Genomic DNA, 21,607 nt, shown 5'->3' with positions numbered 1-21,607 from the left:
CATACAATACTAACCAAGATAATATTCAAATAATTTTTCTGCCTGCAATAGCATCTGCCAGTCCACGTTTGCAAACATTTCAACACTGTGTGTACACTATACATGAAACAATTGACTGTGCACTTGGCAGTTTATGGCAGTTGATTTCTGACACAAATTTAAACACATAAAACACTCAAAAGGATTTCATTTTCAAATTCTGCCTATTACTGAGGATGGCTGTCCAAGTCTGACAACATTTTACCACAATACGTATCACTTTAATGAATAGGCTGCCCACTTTGAGATTTGGCAGTTTATTTCAAACAGATTTTCTTGCCCATTCTTGCAAGTCTTTACATTTCCAACACTGTATTGAAGACAGTCCACATTTCTTTTCAATTTGGCAACATTTGCTTCAGCCATTTTAATATAGGATTTCACATATTTTACAACAGCTTTTAGAATTTCTAACTTAACAGGAAAGTATCAGCAATTTTATACAGGTACCTACATTTTTATAAAGATGTAAATTACAGTTACATACAGTACAGTAACGTCATAACATAGGTAAATTTCCTTTACAGTATAATATACTTTTTAATCCAGTATCTTTTCTGAATATACATCATTTACTCATTCATAGGGACATACAGTTTGAGATCCACTACGTTACTGACACAAAGGGGCTTCTTGGACTTTGGATAGGTTGAATAGTAAGCATTATTATAAGGTATATCTTGTATTATATGTATACATATGGTTAAGTTCACTAAACTTTTCATGGGTCTTTAGAAGAGCGCAGTCTCCGATCGTGAAGTTGGCAAATTTTATCTTGTGATTGTGCCTTTTAGATCTCGCTTCTGCACTCGCTTTGTTTTCTCTTTTACCAATTCTTTCTGCTGGGCTAATCCCAAATCTGTACTTGGTGGGAACTCCAGTTTTTCCTCAAACATTTTCCCTTATTACTGAGCAAGATTTTCTCAGGTGTGAACACAGTAGATTCATGACGAAAGTTATTCATTACACTCTCTAATTTAGGTACAAATCTGCCCCATCCTCGATCGTTGTGGTGGCAATAGGTTCTACAAAACCTTCCTATTTCCTTGTATAACGTTTAACAGGGTGACTGGCCGGTTGGTAAACCGAAATATACTTTTACACCATTCTGCTCCATTCCATTTCTCTACATTATGGAAATGAACTGGGGGCTACCATCGTACAGTACTGCTTTTGGTTTTCTAGTGGTTCTAAAATACTCAACCGACTTTGCTGCAACATTTCTGAGGGAATCTCAGATTTAGAAACTGCTTCGAAAACCACTAAAATATATATGCAATAACCAGAAGTTTTGGGGAGCGGCCATACAGATCCACAGACAGTAAGTCCATGGCAGAAATACTTGTATTCTGACCTGATAAATGTCAACGGGGATTATGGTCTGTTTGGTAGTTAAATTGTTGTCATTATTTTGTTCCTACCGCAATAGATCTTGCTCGACATTAACGTCCGCCCAAGACATGCCCTTCTCATGCAGATTACGTAGATCAGGTGGCTTCTTCGCTTTCTGGAGTTCAAACGTTTTAATTACTTGAACTCTTCGTTGCAATGGTACCGTCTCTTTAGAAGGTTTTTTTCTTTCTTTGTTCAGTAATAATGTCAGGATTTTGTTAGGAAACATCGTCATTGGTTGGTACAACATTGCGGTTAGTTTGCACCTTCATTAGCTTGAGGCGTATCGAAATTTTCGTCATCAGAACAGTGTTCCGAATCCGCCCATTCTATTTCGCTTTCTGGTTCTAACATGAAAACTTTGCTAAGAAAGGCGCTGAGTTCGTTTTCTGTTCTCTCATCAGACCTTACTTCCGGTTCACAGTTTTCTTCTGATGAACTGTCCTCCTCGTCAGCTCTAATAACGTCCACAGTTACTTCATACTTCGTTTAATCTTCATGGCCTTCAAGAACATGTGGACAATTGTCCATGTTTTCATTATCTTGAAATTTGTGCCTTTTGGTAGCAGTTTGTACCGTTGGCGAATCGTTAACAGAGGTTATTTCAACATTAATGCTGAGGATTTCGTCCTCCGACATCCTTCCATCTGCACGGGCCATTCTGTGTCCTCTGAAAACTCATCTTCGCCAATTTCACTACTACTTGTACTGTTACTTGCGCCTTCTGTTAGGTCTACGGATACACCCGCTCTTTCCTCGACTACAGAACTATTATTTATCATAGCGGTTTCGCTTCTATCTGCTGTGACGTTTACATACTGTTCCGCTGTCTGACAGACGACTTCTCTTGGAACAGCTTATAAGTTTGCTAACGCCGGGCCCACTATCTGCTACCGGAGAACCACCAGAGCATGCACCTGTCGTTGTGCATGCGGCTTCGCGCTTTGCTGCGGGACCGCTTTTCTGTTTCATTTTTTAGTGACTATTCCGGTAAAAGTTACTTCGTCTGGCCCGGTAAATTCTGTCCGCACCAGGGCCTCAACATCATCGGTAATTAGTTTTCCGTATCGCTGTGGTGTCCGTTTCGTGCGGAAAAACCTCTACCGTGAGTAGCACAATTTCCTTATCCTCTGCCCCTACCTCATTGAATCACAATGACGCAATTTTCATCGCCGTCATTTTGTTTATCATGATTACGGTTGTTTCTTTTAGTATTATTCTGGCGGTTATCCCCGTTTCCTCGTCAGTGGTCTTCATCTTCCACACTTTCTAAGAACGATAAGAAGCTTCGATGGTTGATTCCTGCATATATTTTGCAATCTTCTGGGAGCTTTTTCCATATTTCTCGGATAATTTCGGATTCTGATCATCTACTTAAGTTCGTCAATTACCAGTACCAGTAATCGCAGAAATATTTTAAAGAATTCCTGCCTCCTGTTATCATGGAGTTTAGCCATGGTAAACTCCCGCCATAAACTATCCTGCATTTGTTCAGACCAGTATTCTTCTGTAAATTTTTGTTTAAATTCGTCAAACGTCATTTGATCCATTTTCAGGTGAAGTGTCTAGCGCTTGGCACCAACTGCCAAGGTGCTAACCGTCACATTTATCTTTCCCTGATCAGATAAATAATCAGGAAAACTTCTTTCTCAATTCTTTGCGAAATATAACGGATGCCATCTTTATGTTTCTTGGTGGGACGAACCTTTCCTCTCCTTCCAACAACCTGTCAAGGGGTGTTCCATTACTAATTACACCAGGAGTGTCTAGAATTTAGTATTCAAGGATAGAAATTTTTCCTTAAACTTGAGAAGTGTTTTGATTACACTTTTGTTTGCATTCACCAAATTGTTTACTTAAAAATTTTTCCGTATCTGAAACTGTTCTTCTCAAATGTAAGATTTCGTTCTTGCACTCGCGTTACTATTTGAGTTTTAAGACCAAAAGTTTTTCCGTCCCCTTTCATCATTACCAAAGGTTCTATTTTTTCATGGATGGTAATGATTTCACTAATATAATTAATTTGTCTCTGCATATTAGCCATGTTTTCATTTATGGAATTAATTTCATTATTCATTTCAGTGACAGTAGAAATTAAAGTACCTACTTTTCGGCTACCTTTTCAATCTGTTGACTTATTTTTGTGTTATGAAACTTCATGTGACTTTTCAGCTGGCTTGCAATCCGACTGTCAAGACCACTGATTTGCGTTTCATTTGATCAGACAACATTTTTAAATAGTCAATCACACACAATGGTTGTCTGCTTTATTGTTCTATCGAATTTTCGTGCTCTGAGTCAACCTCATATGCCTCTTTCGGTTCTTTCTTTATTTGTGGAGAAGCAAACATGCCAACTGATTTGTTCATATATCCACTATTGTCTACAAATTCCTCATCATTTACGTCCCCTGCTTTTTTTGTTTGTTTCTTTGTTTGATTTGGTACGGTCTCAACATTTCGATTTGTTCATTTACATCTTTGTGATCTTGCATGTATGCTAGCTGCCTATCACTAACGCCATCTGTTATCTGCTCACGTGAACTACTACTTCTGCCACCAGCATTTCCCATGGCACACCGCGCTACTTCTTTTCAATCACTCAGTATAGTTACTGCATTCATACCTTTGTCAATTCTGAATGTATATTACAGTTTAGTTTTGTATGCAATGTCTCCTGTTTTCACTCTACTGTACTTGATTGCACCCTCGCGCCACTGCTTGGAACCACACAAGTTTTTCACTAGATACGTATTATGTTTTATGATCCAAAACAATGAACATCCCGTCAATCGGCGCCAACAGTAACGGGAACACCCACCACCTTAAACGGCAATCGAAGCTAACACTAAGTTTCTGCGAGGAAATTCTGAGAAAGCTAACAGTGAGATAACCTGATGCGAACAGAACAATCAAATTGTGATTCGTTTGCGAAACATTGCAGCACTGTATAACCAACAGTAAACAGGTGGGTCAGGAACAGACGTTTTCCCAGAACAAAAGCAAGTTGTAACATTATTAATATCGGTCACCAGGCAAATCAGACATTCTCGTGTCAAGCAATATCATAAAGCAGAAGGCTAACCTAAACTTCCTTGACACACACATTTAACTCTTTCTTTATATCTGTTCACACTACAACACGATAACCTAACGTTGCAGATAAATGTACTACTAACTTGGAAGTCAGAGAAACAAATTGCTAATGATATAATAAGCAGTAAAATATGCCTCTCAACAACACGTACCTTAAATGAACTAGATGCTGCAGTTTATAGAATCAATCACCAATACACTAGGAGTAATACTAAATAGGAAAGAGCACGAAATGCTTCTGATTTAAATGGGATCTGTTAATGATCATATTCTATAACATCGTTGGTTAATGCGGAGTCTCCGTACCTGTGCAATAACCAACTGGCATTAATATAGCTAACACAGCTAATATTTCTTTCTTAAGCACGGTTTAAAGTAAAACAGAATGCAATTCCTACTACTCTAGCACTGAAGGAGGCCTTTGCTCTGCTTCAGTAGCTAACTAGTCTAGTACATAAGGGCCGTTAAACTTTCGTGGTTTGAAGTACCATGCTCGTTAACAGAACTGCACATGTATTATAAGAAATAATAAGTATTCTCATCAATAATTATTAATTAAGTGAAGCACAACAAACATTAACTCTTTAAATAACAAATATGCTGTTATAAGCAGTCTTTTAACCTACTCAAAATGTAGTTGGCTGTGTAAATACCAACACAACATTAAGGTCAAGTTCAAATACATTCTCATGAAATAAACACTGAAAAAACTTCTTTATATTTCTGATCAACGTGCATAAATGCAACAATTAATAAACTCTTTGCTTCAGATCGAATTTACTATTTTGAGGCAACTTTTCAAGTAAGGCAATTTATTTGTCAAAAGTCAAAAGTCTGATACTGCATCTCGTTTTCTTGAGCACTACATCCCAGAACAACCCAGGCGCCATGTACTAAAAGGCAGGGTCCAGAGAGTTAGTGGCCATGCATATAATCTGGAGCTTATCAAACACGTCCACAGGCAAGCGCACATTGGTGTTCATATGTAGTCTTGTGTATTCACCAAAATTGGGAATGTTGAATTCCCACCAGAAATTTATAGCATGCTCATAATCTGCACTAGTCGTGGCATCGCGTGTGTTAGGACAGGTAAATGCAGATATGTCAGGTAGTCTGTTTCTTACAGTTTCGTCTTACTATTCAGATACTCATAAGGGAAAACTCTTTCCTAGTCACAAGCTGAAACCATTCCTATCTGGGTACGTAGCTAGGTGATGTGAATATCCTTCCGAGGTTGAGTTTCAGCGAGTTTCTGGAATGGCACTTGCGTAAAACGTAGCATGTCCAGAAAGCGGAGCGTATACATTTCTCAAGACTCTCGGACAGGATATTGACCTGATTTTTCTCCCAGACAAAATTAGCCAATAGCTGAGCTAGAAAGTGGGCATAATACTAGCTTCAATCATGGAAGAAAACGGGTATGTGCCTTGTAAATGGTTCATGCGTTATGAGCGGCACTGTGAAACTTCTCTGTAACATAACAGTGGGACCCTACAGGGAGTTTCAGGTTTTCTAACGGCAGTATACAAATATGACAGTTAATAGCATCATTGTATAGTTCTTTATCCTCCTTCGATTCGGTCATGGCGATGTTGGTGCTGTAAAGGCTATCACCATCACTTGAGAGTTTTTCAAGCTCAGGGAGCAACCAAACTTCAGGATTATCCCCGACATGAGACTCATAGTAGGTAAGAGGTGAATCATAGGACAATACAAGTTGGTAAGCTATCGCATGTGGTACGTGGTTTTGCGTGAAGGTCGTATGTGAGGCAAAGGGGTTCCATTCACAGCGGGTGATAGGGGCAAGGAGGCATTCGAAGTCAGTGTATTGAACAAACGGACACTGTTCCTGGTGGTGAATATTCTTTAATTTAATGAACTTTTTTTCTGTAGGCATAACAACATGTACTGGCTAATTGGATTCACAGTCCTTCAGATGCTTTTTGAATACTTTTCTTCCGAAAAGGTAGTTAGACACCTGAAACAAATGTGCTGTTTAGCCTTGTATTTATTGATTTTTGAGTTAAGGAGGCAGGACATGTCTTTGATCCAAACATAATGCTGATTATCAGCTTCAGAAAATAGCAGCATGTTTACATGAAGATCACATTCACTTGCATATTTCGCAAAATGGAGTGGTCAAACTGCAGTTTGCTTGGCCTCCTCATCTGGCTCGCTTTTCTGCTTCTTCAGGCCATAAACGATATTCTGGGATTTTGCGCCTCAAATTTCGGTATGTCCTGAATCTTTATGGGGAAATCGACACTATCAAAATTATAGCCCATTGAAATTTCATGCTTTGGTACATTGTATGTTGTGCGCTCGGGATGGTATCTGTAATGGTAATTTCTATCCCAAGCCAAGATTGACCATGCAAAACAAACATTATCCTTTCCATTTTTAAAGGCCTCCTTGTTCTTAATGTTTTCTGGGACTTTAACCCTCTTGTTCATAATGTTTTCAGGGACTTTAATACAAGTGGATCCTAGTTTTAACGGACAGTAGACTTGAATATGGATATCGAGGTGTGGTACTTGGCTGAGTGCGTTAACTGACCCTCTTACTTCAAATCCCAGAAAACTTGGCCAGTATAGCACCCGATGTGGATAAATGGGACCACATGGCGATTGATGTACTTCAAGAGATAACGCCGTTATCACCCGAGAGGTAGTGCAGTTTTCTCTCCTCAGCAGCACGCTGCTGTTTGGGAGGGTGAGTCAGTTCACAGAATAGTAATGCGTTACATTTACTGGCATTGAACACAATTGCTTCTCTCTCTAGTGATCCAGACCTCGAAGAGAACAGATGTCTTACTTGGGGGGGGGGGGGGGGGGGGAAGAGTCTCTAGCTCTGTGTTCCATGAGCGGCCATCAACATATGTTAACAAGAACTCATCCACATCCGTTGCCCACTTATTTAGTTGTTCGTCTTCGTAGACTGACCTACACCTGGTAACTTCCACCCTAGGCGCGTCCTTTGTATCCCGTATACTGAAATATATCCTCTTTACTTTACCTAATTTCCTGTTTTATCATTTAACAGCAGCCCTGCATGCCCAGTCACAAGGGCTTTGAGGAGCTCTCCCGCCAGAGCCTGGAGTCATGCTGAGAGGTTCCATGCCCTCTTTTGCATGTCTCCCCTCATTTTCACCAATTTTATTAATGTTCTATGTCATTTCACGCTAGAACAGAGCGAATAAGGTTATTGTAATGAGAGTATTTGTACTGAGAGCTAAAAAAAATACTTTTCACTTGATTCCCATGCATGCTGGTTTAGTTCCATGTGTGGCCTATGTGAGGCGAGTTGGTTGGTTGGTTGGTTTGGGGAAGGAGACCAGACAGCGTGGTCATCGGTCTCATCGGATTAGGGAAGGATTGGGAAGGAAGTCGGCCGTGCCCTTTCAGAGGAACCATCCCGGCATTTGCCTGGAGTGATTTAGGGAAATCATGGAAAACCTAAATCAGGATGGCCGGACGCGGGATTGAACCGTCGTCCTCCCGAATGGAGTCCAGGGTCTAACCACTGCGCCACCCCGCTCGGTGTGAGGCGAGTATCGTAGGACGTGGCACACTACGTTTCCGGTTGGGGGCTGCACTTCCCAGAATTCTATGGGTTAGTACAGTAGGCTTAAGCGACTGGCGGAACGACTGACGTAGGTCGAGTTTCACCTGTTGTACGCAGGGCGAAATGACCTACGAGACGTCTGAGTGCCGCCGCAGTTTATGTGTTTACCGTTCCGGTGCGTCAGCAACGATGATCCCTGGCACCAACACACTGTATTGTCCTCATGATTCTGAGAATACTTGTGGTCTGTGTCCTGCTGGGTGTTACTGTCTGGTGCTGGACGGTCGGTGGTCTAGGCAGGTTGTTTTTATATCCGGTCCAATGGCAAGTTCAGTGCCCCCATCTGAATACAGGCATGATTGGTCAACTTAAACTGAGGCTAGTTGACGTCATAAAACCCTTCCCGAAACTGGAGAGAACGGTCGCTACTGGCCCGAATGATGTTTTGAGTCAGTACGGGGGAATTTTGAAATAAGAACTGAATGCTGATTCGCAGTTTTCGGGGAGAGTAGGGAGTAGTGCAATGTTGGCTTCGCTCTTGCGTTGCGCGGGCAGGGAGATTCGGGATCTGATCTTCCTCGGAATCTGGACAGTCTTGCGACTTGGTCGCTCGTTTTCGGAAGAACTTAGAATTCTCGGAGAGCCTTCGCGGCCAGTGGTTGACACAGGGTTGCTGCACGGCAGAAGTCGGCGCCTACATCATCAGGACGCTGCCTACCGCCGTCATGCTGCAAATTTCTGTACTGGTACAGTATTTTGCGGCTCCGGCATTGTAGGACCTTATCAATTTTATACTGAATCCCTCAGCAGCACGTGCGCTCGCTTTGCTACGAGTCCACTTTGCTTATTTCTCCATGTGATACCATTTGAGCTCTCACTACTAACTGCGGTACTGCCATATAGTTGGGAGATCAATATTTCATTCATTAGGACCTCTAGTCATTATCGTCAATCTATTGCATCACAGAGAGTAGGGGCACCTTGTTCTCGAGCCAACTCTTATTCGCATAATATTTCAGTGTACCCTATCCTTCAGCCTACTGTGTGTGTCGACAATCATGCACATTTATGTTCTGATATATAATAAATCTCATTGTAATATTTAATCCGCATATCATTTGTTTTTTTTTTTTTTTTGGGTCATCTGTCTACTGACTGATTTGATGCGGCCCACCACGAATTCCTTTCCTGTGCTAACCTCTTCATCTCAGAGTAGCACTTGCAACCTACGTCCTCAATTATTTGCTTGACGTATTCCAATCTCTGTCTTCCTCTACAGTTTTTGCCCTCTACAGCTCCCTCTAGTACCATGGAAGTCATTCCCTCATGTCTTAGCAGATATCCTTTCATCCTGTCCCTTCTCATTATCAGTGTTTTCCACATATTCCTTTCCTCTCCGATTCTGCGCAGAACCTCCTCATTCCTTACTCTATCAGTCCACCTAATTTTCAACATTCGATAGCATACAATGCTGTACTCCAGACGTACATCCTCAGAAATATCTTCCTCAAATTAAGGCCGGTATTTGATATTAGTAGACTTCTCTTGGCCAGAAATGCCTTTTTTGCCATAGCGAGTCTGCTTTTGATGTCCTCCTTGCTCCGTTCGTCATTGGTTATTTTACTGCCTAGGTAGCAGAATTCCTTAACTTCATTGACTTCGTGACCATCAATCCGGATGTTAAGTTTCTCGCTGTTCTCATTTCTACTACTTCTCATTACCTTCGTCTTTCTCCGATTTACTCTCAAACCATACTGTGTACTCATTAGACTGTTCATTCCGTTCAGCAGATCATTTAATTCTTCTTCACCTTCACTCAGGATAGCAATGTCATCAGCGAATCGTATCATTGATATCCTTTCACCTTGTATTTTAATTCCACTCCTGAACCTTTCTTTTATTTCCAGATTGAAGAGTAGGGGCGAAAGGCTACAGCCTTGTCTTACACCCTTCTTAATACGAGCACTTCGTTCTTGATCGTCCACTCTTATTTTCCCCTCTTGGTTGTTGTAGATATTGTATATGACCCGTCTCTCCCTATAGCTTACCCCTACTTTTTTCCGAATCTCGAACAGCTTCCAATATTTTATATTGTCGAACGCTTTTTCCAGGTCGACAAATCCTATGAAGGTGTCTTGACTTTTCTTTAGCCTTGCTTCCATTATTAGCCGTAACGTCAGAATTGCCTCTCTCGTCCCTTTACTTTTCCTAAAGTCAAACTGATCGTCACCTAGCGCATTCTCAATTTTCTTTTCCATTCTTCTGTATATTATTCTTGTAAGCAGCTTCGATGCATGCGCTGCTAAGCTGATTGTGCGATAATTCTCGCACTTGTCAGCTCTTGCCGTCTTCGGAATTGTGTGGATGATGCTTTTCCGAAAGTCAGATGGTATATCGCCAGAAACATATATTCTACACACCAACGTGAATAGTCGTTTTGTTGCCACTTCCCCCAATGATTTTAGAAATTGTGATGGAATGTTATCTATCCGTTCTGCCTTATTTGACAGTAAGTCCTCCAAAGCTCTTTTAAATTCCGATTCTAACACTGGATCCCCTATCTCTTCTAAATCGACTCCTGTTTCTTCTTCTATCACATCAGACAAATCTTCACCCTCATAGAGGCTTTCAATGTATTCTTTCCACCTATATGCTCTCCCCTCTGCATTTAACAGTGGAATTCCCGTTGCACTCTTAATGTTACCACCGTTGCTTTTAATGTCACCAAAGGTTGTTTTGACTTTCCTGTATGCTGAGTCTGTCCTTCCGACAAACATACCTTTTTCGATGTCTTCACATTTTTCCTGCAGCCATTTCGTCTTAGCTTCCCTGCACTTCCTATTTATATCATTCCTCAGCGACTTGTATTTCTGTATTCCTGATTTTCACGGAACATGTTTGTACTTCCTCCTTTCATCAATCAACTGAAGTATTTCCTCTGTTACCCATGGTTTCTTCGCAGCTACCTTCTTTGTACCTATGTTTTCCTTCCCAACTTCTGTGATGGCCCTTTTTAGAGATGTCCATTCCTCTTCAACTGTACTGCCTACTGCGCTATTCCTTATTGCTGTATCTATAGCGTTAGAGAACTTCAAACGTATCTCGTCATTCCTTAGTGCTTCCGTATCCCACTTCTTTGCGTATTGATTCTTCCTGACTAATTTCTTGAACTTAAGCCTACTCTTCATCACTACTATATTGTGATCTGAGTCTATATCTGCTGCTGGGTACGCCTTACAATCCAATATCTGATTTCGGAATCTCTGTCTGACCATGATGTAATCTAATTCAAATCTTCCCGTATCTCCCGGCCTCTTCCAAGTATACCTCCTCCTCTTGTGATTCTTGAACAGGGTATTCGGTATTACTAGCTGAAACTTGTTACAGAACTCAACTAGCCTTTCTCCTCTTTCATTCCTTGTCCCAAGCCCATATTCTCCTGTAACCTTTTCTTCTACTCCTTCCCCTACAACTGTATTCCAGTCGCCCATGACTATTAGATTTTCGTCCCCGTTTACATACTGCATTACCCTTTCAATATCCTCATACACTTTCTCTATCTGTTCCTCTTCAGCTTGCGACGTCGGCATGTATACCTGAACTATCGTTGTCGGTGTTGGTCTGCTGTCGATTCTGATTAGAACACCCCGGTCACTGAACTGTTCACAGTAACTCACCCTCTGCCCTACCTTCCTATTCATAACGAATCCTACACCTGTTTTAGCATTTTCTGCTGCTGTTGATATTACCCGATACTCATCTGACCAGAAATCCTTGTCTTCCTTCCACTTCACTTCACTGACCCCTACTATATCTAGATTGAGCCTTTGCATTTCCCTTTTCAGGTTTTCTAGTTTCCCTACCACGTTCAAGCTTCTGACATTCCACGACCCGACTCGTAGAACGTTATCCTTACGTTGATTATTCAATCTTTTCCTCATGGTAACCTCCCCCTTGGCAGTCCCCTCCCGGAGATCCGAATGGGGGACTCTTCCGAAATCTTTTGCCAATGGAGAGATCATCATGACACTTCTTCAATTACAGGCCACGCGTCCTGTGGATACACGTTACGTGTCTTTAATGCAGTGGTTTCGATTGCCTTCTGCATCCTCATGTCATTACTGATTCTTTCGCCTTTAGGGGCAATTTCCCACCCCTAGGACAAGAGAGTGCCCCGAACCTCTATCCGCCCCTCCGCCCTCTTTGACAAGGCCGCTGGCAGAATGAGGCTGACTTCTTATGCCGGAAGTCTTCGGCATAGATATAGGCGTAGATATAGGCAAAATCCCATTTCCTTTTGTTTATTATGTTAAATTTCTCTTTTTTTTAGTATATTACGGTTTTGTTAAATTATTGTGGGTGTGCACTTCTTATTTTACCAACTAGCAGGGTCCACCATCATTTCCTTCCGTTACCGTTGCGCGCATAATTAATTAGATGGTAGATAAGGAGTGGGTCGAGTTCATGTCTCGTTCTCATGCAAAATTCGTCTGAATTAAAGAGGTACAAACTTTTCTCCACCCCGGCACCTCGCAATGCTTCTAGAAACCTGACTGGTTCGCGATATTCCCCTGGCCGGATTCTCAATTCTTGCGAACGAGATGCGCTCCTCAAAGGCCCTGGCAACGCCAAGTATTCCCTAGAGGGATCATGAGCCACTAAACTGATGTCCTTCACTATGAGGATGGGAAGGAGCACTACAGATAGCTGCAGGTTCATTATTATTAACACTACTTTTAGGAGATGAGTGACTCCACCTGGTGGATGACAGCATTAGGAAGGAGGCGCCTTCTGGTGTGAGAGGTGTACGCCGAGGCACATACACATTTCGCTATAGGCGAGGGCGAACAGTCGGAGCTGGTGCAGGAGGAGGTGGCAGCAATGAGTTTCTGTGGGAGCATCCAGGCTGCGGAGAGGGCGCTCGTTGATGCTGCTGCACGCTGGAGCCTTCACCATCGCCAGTGCGGGGCCGGCACTGCAGCAGCTGCAGCTGCTTCCACGGCCTCTTGTGCAGTCACGAGCAGCACTTTGCACAGCACTGCATGCAGCTGGCGTGCGTGTTTGATGCTTGTCCCCACATCGACTGCTCTAGGTACCTATGCCACAACGAGCTGTTACGGCTGCGGTGCTGGTGGTAACTCAGTAACATAAATAATGGGAAAAAATAAGTACAATGCTCAAGATTTTTTACATAAATTCTTTAAACAAATAACAACAATTAAGTACATCAATATTCCAGAATAATAATTATATGCTGTAACGGCGATGGTTGCATTATAATCACCTTTTACACTCTGGTTACCAGGATTGAGCAGTTCAGTCGATCCATCTACTAGTTCTCCCATCCAATCAAATATTTCCTTCTCCTCATCCAAAAGTGCAAGATAGCACCGCCTTTCACCAGCCGCTATCTCATGCACCCACTCCATTACTTTACCCTCGCCAGAACTGTTGTCGTGGAACCACTGATCCTTCTCACAGAAGTCGTCTATAACAAAGAATTAATAATAAGATATAACAACAAAAAATCGGTACTGAATTTTCCAGCAGCGAAATATTGATTATACATTACTAGGAAAAAATAAAATGTTCATACCATATGGAAGTGATGACTCCTGGTGATCGTTCTCGACGCGTAGACCTGCTAGATTCCCATCCTCCTCTTGTTACATAGCAACATCTACAACAATGAAGAATATATACCTCATACAAGTTTATACGATGAAAACGATACTGAATTTTTCTATAGCGAAATATTGATTATACATAACTAGGAGCCGGCCGCGGTGGCCGAGCGGTTCTAGGCGCTTCAGTCCGGAAAGACGCGATTGCTACGGTCGCAGGTTCGAATCCTGCCTTTGGCATGGATGTGTATGATGTCCTTAGGTTAGTTAGGTTTAAGTTGTTCTAGGTTGTAGGGGACTGATGACTTCAGATGTTAAGTCCCATAGTGCTCAGAGCCACTTGAACCATAACTAAGAAAACATAAAATTTCTTACCAGATGGAAATGATGACTTCTGGTCATCATTCTCGATGTGTAGACGTGCTAGATTCTCATCCTCCTCTTACTCCATAGCAACGTCTACAACAATGAAGAATATATACCTCACACAACTGTGTACGATGGAAAAAACGTCTAACAGCAATATTATACAAATGCATTTATGTTCTTGCTGCATTTCGGCCTCCAGCAGCCACTCAATGACAGTCAGCTGCCGCTCTATTGCAGCGAGACAAAAAATTTTGTAAACACTTGTTTTGATTTGAATAAATTAAGACCTGTTTTCTGAACATGTTAATTATTACAGAGAATTTTTAGATATACTTACATGACGGTGGCATAATCTCTTCGGCTTGCTGCTTCTGTAGACTTTCACCATTCTGCTGTTGGTGTTCTATTGCTAGAACAACATTAGAAATGTTATAAGCACTTCTTACGATTTCAACACTTTAAGAGATGTTTTCCGAACACGGAAACTATCACACACAGGATTTTGAGATGTTCTTACATGATGGTAGCACAACCTGCTTAGCTTTCTGGCGAGTTTCAGTTTCCAGCTGATGCTGTGATTCAGTTAGAATTTCGGGAATGAATCCTGCAGTAGCAAGAAAAACTATATAACCTATTTCTACGAAAATGTATCACAATCTCGAAAAGGGCTCTGTAACTACAGAGCGTCCTGGGAGCGCGACCTCTCGCCGGCCAGTCACGACCACACATCGCACCACGTGTAGCACCCAATAGAGTGACTACAGTACACAATGCTATTGGAAAATAAATAAAGACTTTCCCTGTCCTACGAAATACAAATTATGTCCTCTGGAGTGCATAGTTCCCTGATATACTATCCTCTGTATTTTTTTCGAGTTCTACCATCTACCCCGTTTTATATACAATTTCCATCAACTATTTCCGATAATATTATGTCCTCCCAATTGAAAACTGAATTTTACATCGAAAATTCATAATTCTTGCCAATACAGTAAGTGGGTGAGGAGAAGGGACAGGTAGGGGCAAGGGAGACTCACGTGCTGACTGGGGAAAACACAGATCGTCACCCAGGATTGGGGATGGGGCTGTGGCGAGGTGGAGTGGGGGTAGTTAATTGATCAATTTAATTAATTTGCATATCAATTTGATATTAAAATATGATTGGCATCTCCCTTACCCTACCTCTAATACATACATCCACTGTGAGACAGGATGGTTAATGTTTACATGGAAAAATGTTTGCAGTTGACTACAGAACCCTTGACTGTACCCATGCTTCCACTCCTTCATTCGAAGCAAAGAAATGTATAAATCGAAGAACGGTGTACTTAAGTCGGAACAGCTTTCGAAATATTTGGGTGGGTCCATGTATTGCCAAGGTTATTTCGAGTACACCCATAACTTTCACTGGGTATCTCTTACATATACTTCATACAATTCTTATCTCTCCCCATGCGATATCCATATGTTCGGAGTCCTGAATAAAGACATTCGTGGACCACAATCATGGTTCTCTAGTCATCAGCAAACATTTTTCCATCAGGGCATTTACTGTCTTGACTCAAAATGAGATACATGATCAACACTTACAGAGATTACTTTTTAAATAGTAAACAGTTTACTTACTTTTTCCATCGGTTTCGTTTTCATTTGACTGCTTCCAGTAGAAAAACACGAAGACTCTATAAACCCGTATGGCCTTTATCGATCTTGAGAATGCTTTCGATCATGTGAACCATGATATCTTATGGATGATTATATATGAATGTGGATATACATATTACTCAACGGACGTAGCGAAAGGCACTTATAAAAATACATGCATTATAGTAAACACAGGTAAAATTCAATTACACTGTTGGAGAAAAAAACCTAGCAGAAAAGGTAATTAATCTAGAGTAATGAAATTTCGGAAATACCTTAGTCTAGGAAACATATTTAAGTGATTGACATTGGATGATCACAGGTTTATGTAAGTGCAAGAAAAGACACTGCAAAAGTGAAATGCTGGTATACTAATAACAAATATAACTGCCAGAACGTTGAATGAATACATATGAATGTTCATGAATTTTGTTGCACAGGTGCTGGAGGTCAGTTTTTTGGGTTGGAGCACTTGGTCAGTCAATACACAGACGGTTAATGTGGACGATGCTGGAGTTGACATCTAATGATGTGCTCAGCTGGAGACATATCTGGTGACAAAGCAGGCCAAGTCAACATGTTCACACTCCGCAGAGACAGCGGTATGTGGGCAAGCGTTATCCTGTTGGGAACAACCCTGGAATGTTGTACATGAATGACAGCACAACAGGTCGAATCACCATATTGACACACAAATTTGCAGTCGGGGTGCTCCTATTGTCATACGTTAGCTCACCCCAGACCATAACTCCAGGTGTAGGTCTAGTGTGTCTGCGCCTAGGACAGATTGGTTGCAGGTGTTCACCTGACCTTCATGGACCCAACACACGACCAATACTGGCACGACGCAGAACCGGCTTTCACTGACCTCCACCCTACCCTCCAATGAGCTCTCGCTTGACACCACTGTCATCGCAAATGGCGGTAGTTTTGTGTCAGTGGAATGACTCAGAACTATCCTTGAGGTAACAGGTTTGTAACATGTCGTTGTGTTGCTGTGGTGCCAACTGCAGGCGCAGTGCGATGTGCCACAGCCATACGTTGAACACGACGCGCTCTCGGTAGTGCCAATGTTAGTCCTGAGCTCGATCTTCTTGCGACTGTACTTTCGAGTGAACACAGCTTCCAGCAGTCATGTACAGTGGCTACATTACTGCCACGTCTTTCTACAATATTGCGGGAGAAACATTCAGCTTCTCGTAGCCCTATTACATGAGCTCATTAAAACTCGTCGAGTTGCTGAGGCACCTTCGACGTCTGAAAGACATTGTAGGCTAAAATAATCTCACTATGTCCTATCACAAAGGTAACTAACCTTCATGACCATCAGAGCGCGTATTTAAAGCAATCCTGCTGTGCATCCTTCTAGTGGCGCTACTAGCGCCATTATTATGCTGCTGGCGCCATATCTGAATGGACGTCATCTTCCAGATGTAGAAACACGCTTACCAAACATTAGCTTATTCACACAACTCCTTATTGGTGTTGTGATGTAGACTATCGCCTAACCCCCTTAATATTTAAATTGACTCCATCCTTCGTAAACGGAAATGTAAGGTAACTGAAGGAATTAAATTAGCAAATGATGAATATCTATATGTGCTCCGTCTGCAGATGAGGCTCTTGTTAATTAAAACAATGAAGTAATCTCCAAAGATCAGTATACCAGCTGAACAAAAACTAAAAGGAATACGATTTAAAATTTGTCAGTAATAAAAAGAAAATAAATGAATACTGAGGAAAAAATTGGTTAGAGTTTTAGAGCAAATGTATCGAATCTCTAATTCAGACTGTGGATGTAATTTCTGGTTTAGACTCCAATACTGGAAACAAAATTCACAAATTCCAAGCTGTCTGTGGTGGCATTGGCAGAACATTGGCCTTAAAGTACAAAAATAGACCGCCATGAAATTTTATACAGTGGTGGCTCTTGCTAACTTATCCCATTCAAGCGAAAACTGAATAACCATAAAAAAAGCCAAAAACATAAAATCATACAGTAGAAATGAGATCTCTGAGGAGGAAAAAGTGCTGCACACAAATAGATATAATTAAAAATGAAGGTATTATAAGAGCATTCAAAATTTTTAACATGACTGAAAAAATTCAGTAGTGTCATAAAAATTGGAGACAACACTTTATGAAAGTCTCAGGTCATAGAATTCTCAAGGAGATCCTGAACTACTTACTGAAAGAGAAAAGAGACACAGGAGAACCTCGGAAAATATGGAAATGATTTTGTTTTGAGTTCGGAATGGGTAATAGCCTCACCCTTGACAGAAAAGTAAGCAAATCAGACCCGAACAAAACGTAATAGAAACTAGATCACCTTCTTTACATTACGAAACACATATCGGTCACGCTTACGACATGTAATCATCAAAATAGGTCTCACCTTGAGAGAGCACGTCGTGAGCCCCATACACAGGAACCATAACTCGTCTCAGTATAACTTTCTTTGCGTAAAGTTACTTGTTAACCAGTATGCTCAGTGCTGTTCACTATACTGTATTACCTAACGTCGAAGATGCAGCCGTCAGTTACTAAAGCGCGTAGACTGTGTTGCTCTTGAAACGCAGAAGCCACTTTCTCCGTCTTCACTGCAATTTCAATCCTCTGGCCGAACGGTTTGTTTGTGTTCATGGAGCGGCTACGATCCGCGCTGACTGTTGCGATGTCTGGTAGAAAGTTGCTTGGTGTACCACCTTGGAGTGGGCCACCAGTTTTTGGCCGCATACCAACTGGCTTCCACTAGCCTTTCATTGCTCCACCTCGGTCCCAGGACTGTTCGCCACAATCACGTCCATGTACCGCAATCCCTCAAATGGGATACTGCAACACGCCGCCAAGCATGACTCTCTGACTACGGGCAAGACAAACGTCTGGCTCAACACGACGCTTATAATTTAATTTATTTGCTATTCAATCGCTAGAAACCAAATAATCAGCTTCTCCTCTTACCGCTTTACTTCCACAGTTAGACTTTGGTTCCCGCGGCTACTCATGGCCACTCAGTCGGGGGTCATCCGTATCTCCCCATATTTTTAGTTGCTGTTTTAGGATTTTAAATACCGTTGAAACAAGTGTGGTAGGTACATGATTCCTCTAGACACAAAGAAATTATTGACAGTTGAATACTACAAAATGTAACTGCCTGAAAATCTTCTTCTTCTGAAGCCGTTAACTGGAATGTTAAGTTCCTTCACATGGAAGTGAACAAGATGATCTTTAATGTGTTACTGAAGACATTCACTTTACCTCTTAGCAGAATCATATTTTTGCCACCTATTTGGTACATCCACAGCAAATGGCATCACTTGTTCACGGAGCTGCACAGAAATTGGACCCCGACACAGAGGTCAAAATTAAAAAGGATGTGTCTCCTCGGTTTAAGGGCCATGACACTCTTCCTGTAGTTTCCTCCATTGATAGTTTTCTACAACTGTTTAACGAACCTCAGTGGTTCTCTAGATGGACACTCTCCTGCAGCTTCAGGCACAGTGCATGCTCTCTATTGTTCTTCTTCGTGAGGCTTCTTACCCACCTAGTAGATACTTTTGAAACACAACGCCGTTATTATACCCACACACAACATAACTTCGTGTAAGATCCCGTACAAGTCCAAACCAATGTCACTCAGTAACCAGAAGGAGAGAGTCTTTAACATCGAAGAGCAAAGGACAACGGTACACGTCCAAGCAGTGGCATACGTAGACGAGTTTGATAACGCTAATTTGAACTTTGTCGATGGTACGCTGGCGACAAATTAGCATACTTGTGTTGAAAAAAAATTCTTGTCACTAGTATGCGAATTTCATGGAAGGAGACATTTGTTACTGATGAAGAGTACGTTATGTAGCATCAACGGGGTTCGACCTGTCCATTTTTTAATGGACATTTTGAAATTTTCCGCCTGGTCTGTTCTTCACATGAATTATGTTTATAATATCTTGAACGATTGGCCAGTTTAGCCTTACAGGCCATTTTCAAGCGCAGTAAATGTCGATGTTGTGTACAGTTATCCTGTTAATTAACGGTGGTATGGTCGATCTGAATGCGATCACGTAAAGTGAATCCGTCAGAATTAAGACCAGAAATCTTACTGCGTGCAGTAATAGTAATAATTTTTATCAGCGACATGGACACCTGCTGTAGTTGAAACTGACCCGTATGGCCGAAACTGGACAGTCGTGCAAGATGTAAAACTTGAAAAAATCCATTAATAAATTTACGGCTGTGGTGTGCCACATGAAGAAAATGGTCGACTATCCATTTGCTCTACGACACCTCACTCTATATGCATGTATCACAGTCAGCTACAATGGGAGATTTCCTCTTTCCTCTTTCGCGTGGACCGCGAACCACTCATTACGCATCTTATCAAAACAAGACGTACTCGTCATTAGGGAGTGTCCGCGATCGTTATTTATATAAGACTGCCCAGTTTCAGTCTGGAGATTAAAGAGAAGCGACTTACAGACTTAAATTGGACAATTTTGTTATTCTCTCACTTGCAAAATCTCTGGCAGAACCGGGAATCTAACCCAGAACTTCCGCATGGTAGTCAGCCGCGCTGACCACTCAGCTATGGAAGCGGTTCTTTACTTAGAAGCGATACTAAGAACAGTTTAACACTGGACCGTTTGTGGAGTTCGTGAAAGCTTGAGAAATATACTGGAAGTCACAAAGAGTGAAATGGGACGAACACTGCGATTCACCAGTCGCCATGAGAGTTTTTAGATATAGTTAAAGGTCCGTAACGCATTTAAAATCTGTCCGTAACTGTCGTTAGTGTTTCATCTCCATTGAAGAGTGAAGAGAGATAGACCGAGACGGTGAAAAAGGTCGTAGGGCGAGTCTGGAAGGTTTGGTTGTTAAGAGCACTATCCATTGCCCATTGATCATTCCTCTGATATTGTATAAAGATTTCAAGATACTGTACCTGAAGTTCGGCACTGTTGGAAAATCAACATCATACTGCAAAATCACTAGTAAATAATAGTTTATTCACTCATTAGACAACTTGTACAATGAATCGTAATCGCAGGATGGAAAAATTGTTGTCATCAGTTCCAGTATTTTCGATAGTTCTTCCGGCTTAGATAGTGTATCGGTTTTGGATGTATCGATGGGCCCGCCAACGTCTGCGGAAGGAGTTTACGTTTTCTTTTGGGAGAAATTATCAGCCGTGCTCAATTGGCTTTGCCTTATTTGAGTCTTTCGGCAAATTCTGCCATCGTTATAGAGTCGCACAAATTATTAATTACGTTAAGTCACATAAAGACTGTAAATGAGGCTGGTCATAGCCTGGTCACGCTGTTCATTCCGAAAATCGCCTGGATTCGTTTAGACGAACAGCCGAAAAGCTACATCTGGATTTGAACTCCTTTTCGGTGTCAGTCCGTGCATTAATCATCGCACCTCTCTGCTAGATGCTTGGTCGGTAAGAGCGTATTGTAAACAAACGAAAACACAGCACTGGTCATATATAATAGATATCTTTTATTATTGTTATTACATACACGATCAATGCTGGAGTGGTAAAATTTTCTGTTTTGAAGAGGGCGTCGCAGCGCGTAGTGTGAAGCAGTCGCCCTCCCTTTCTGGTGGTGACGCCGCTGTGGCAATCGCAGCTTTGGTGTCTCCCTCTGGTGGGAAAGGAGAAAGGTTGCCTGTTCACGTTCATTTAAGGGGCGCTATGAGCTCGCCAGTCGGTCAGTTGGTCAGCCGTGTCAGTGTGGGGCAGTCAGTGTCTGTCTGCCGTCCGGAGTACTCGTAGTATGTGTTAGGCCGCCAGTCTGCTTGAGTTTGCTCAGGCTATGGTCATTGGCGGTTGGATCGATCGGTTGGTCGGTCACGCACTGGGACACAAGATGACTT

The sequence above is a fragment of the Schistocerca cancellata genome, chromosome 1, assembly GCF_023864275.1.
Source record: "Schistocerca cancellata isolate TAMUIC-IGC-003103 chromosome 1, iqSchCanc2.1, whole genome shotgun sequence".
Lineage (NCBI taxonomy): Eukaryota > Metazoa > Arthropoda > Insecta > Orthoptera > Acrididae > Schistocerca > Schistocerca cancellata.
The sequence above is the reverse complement of the archived record's forward strand: the minus strand, read 5'-3'. Positions refer to the sequence as shown.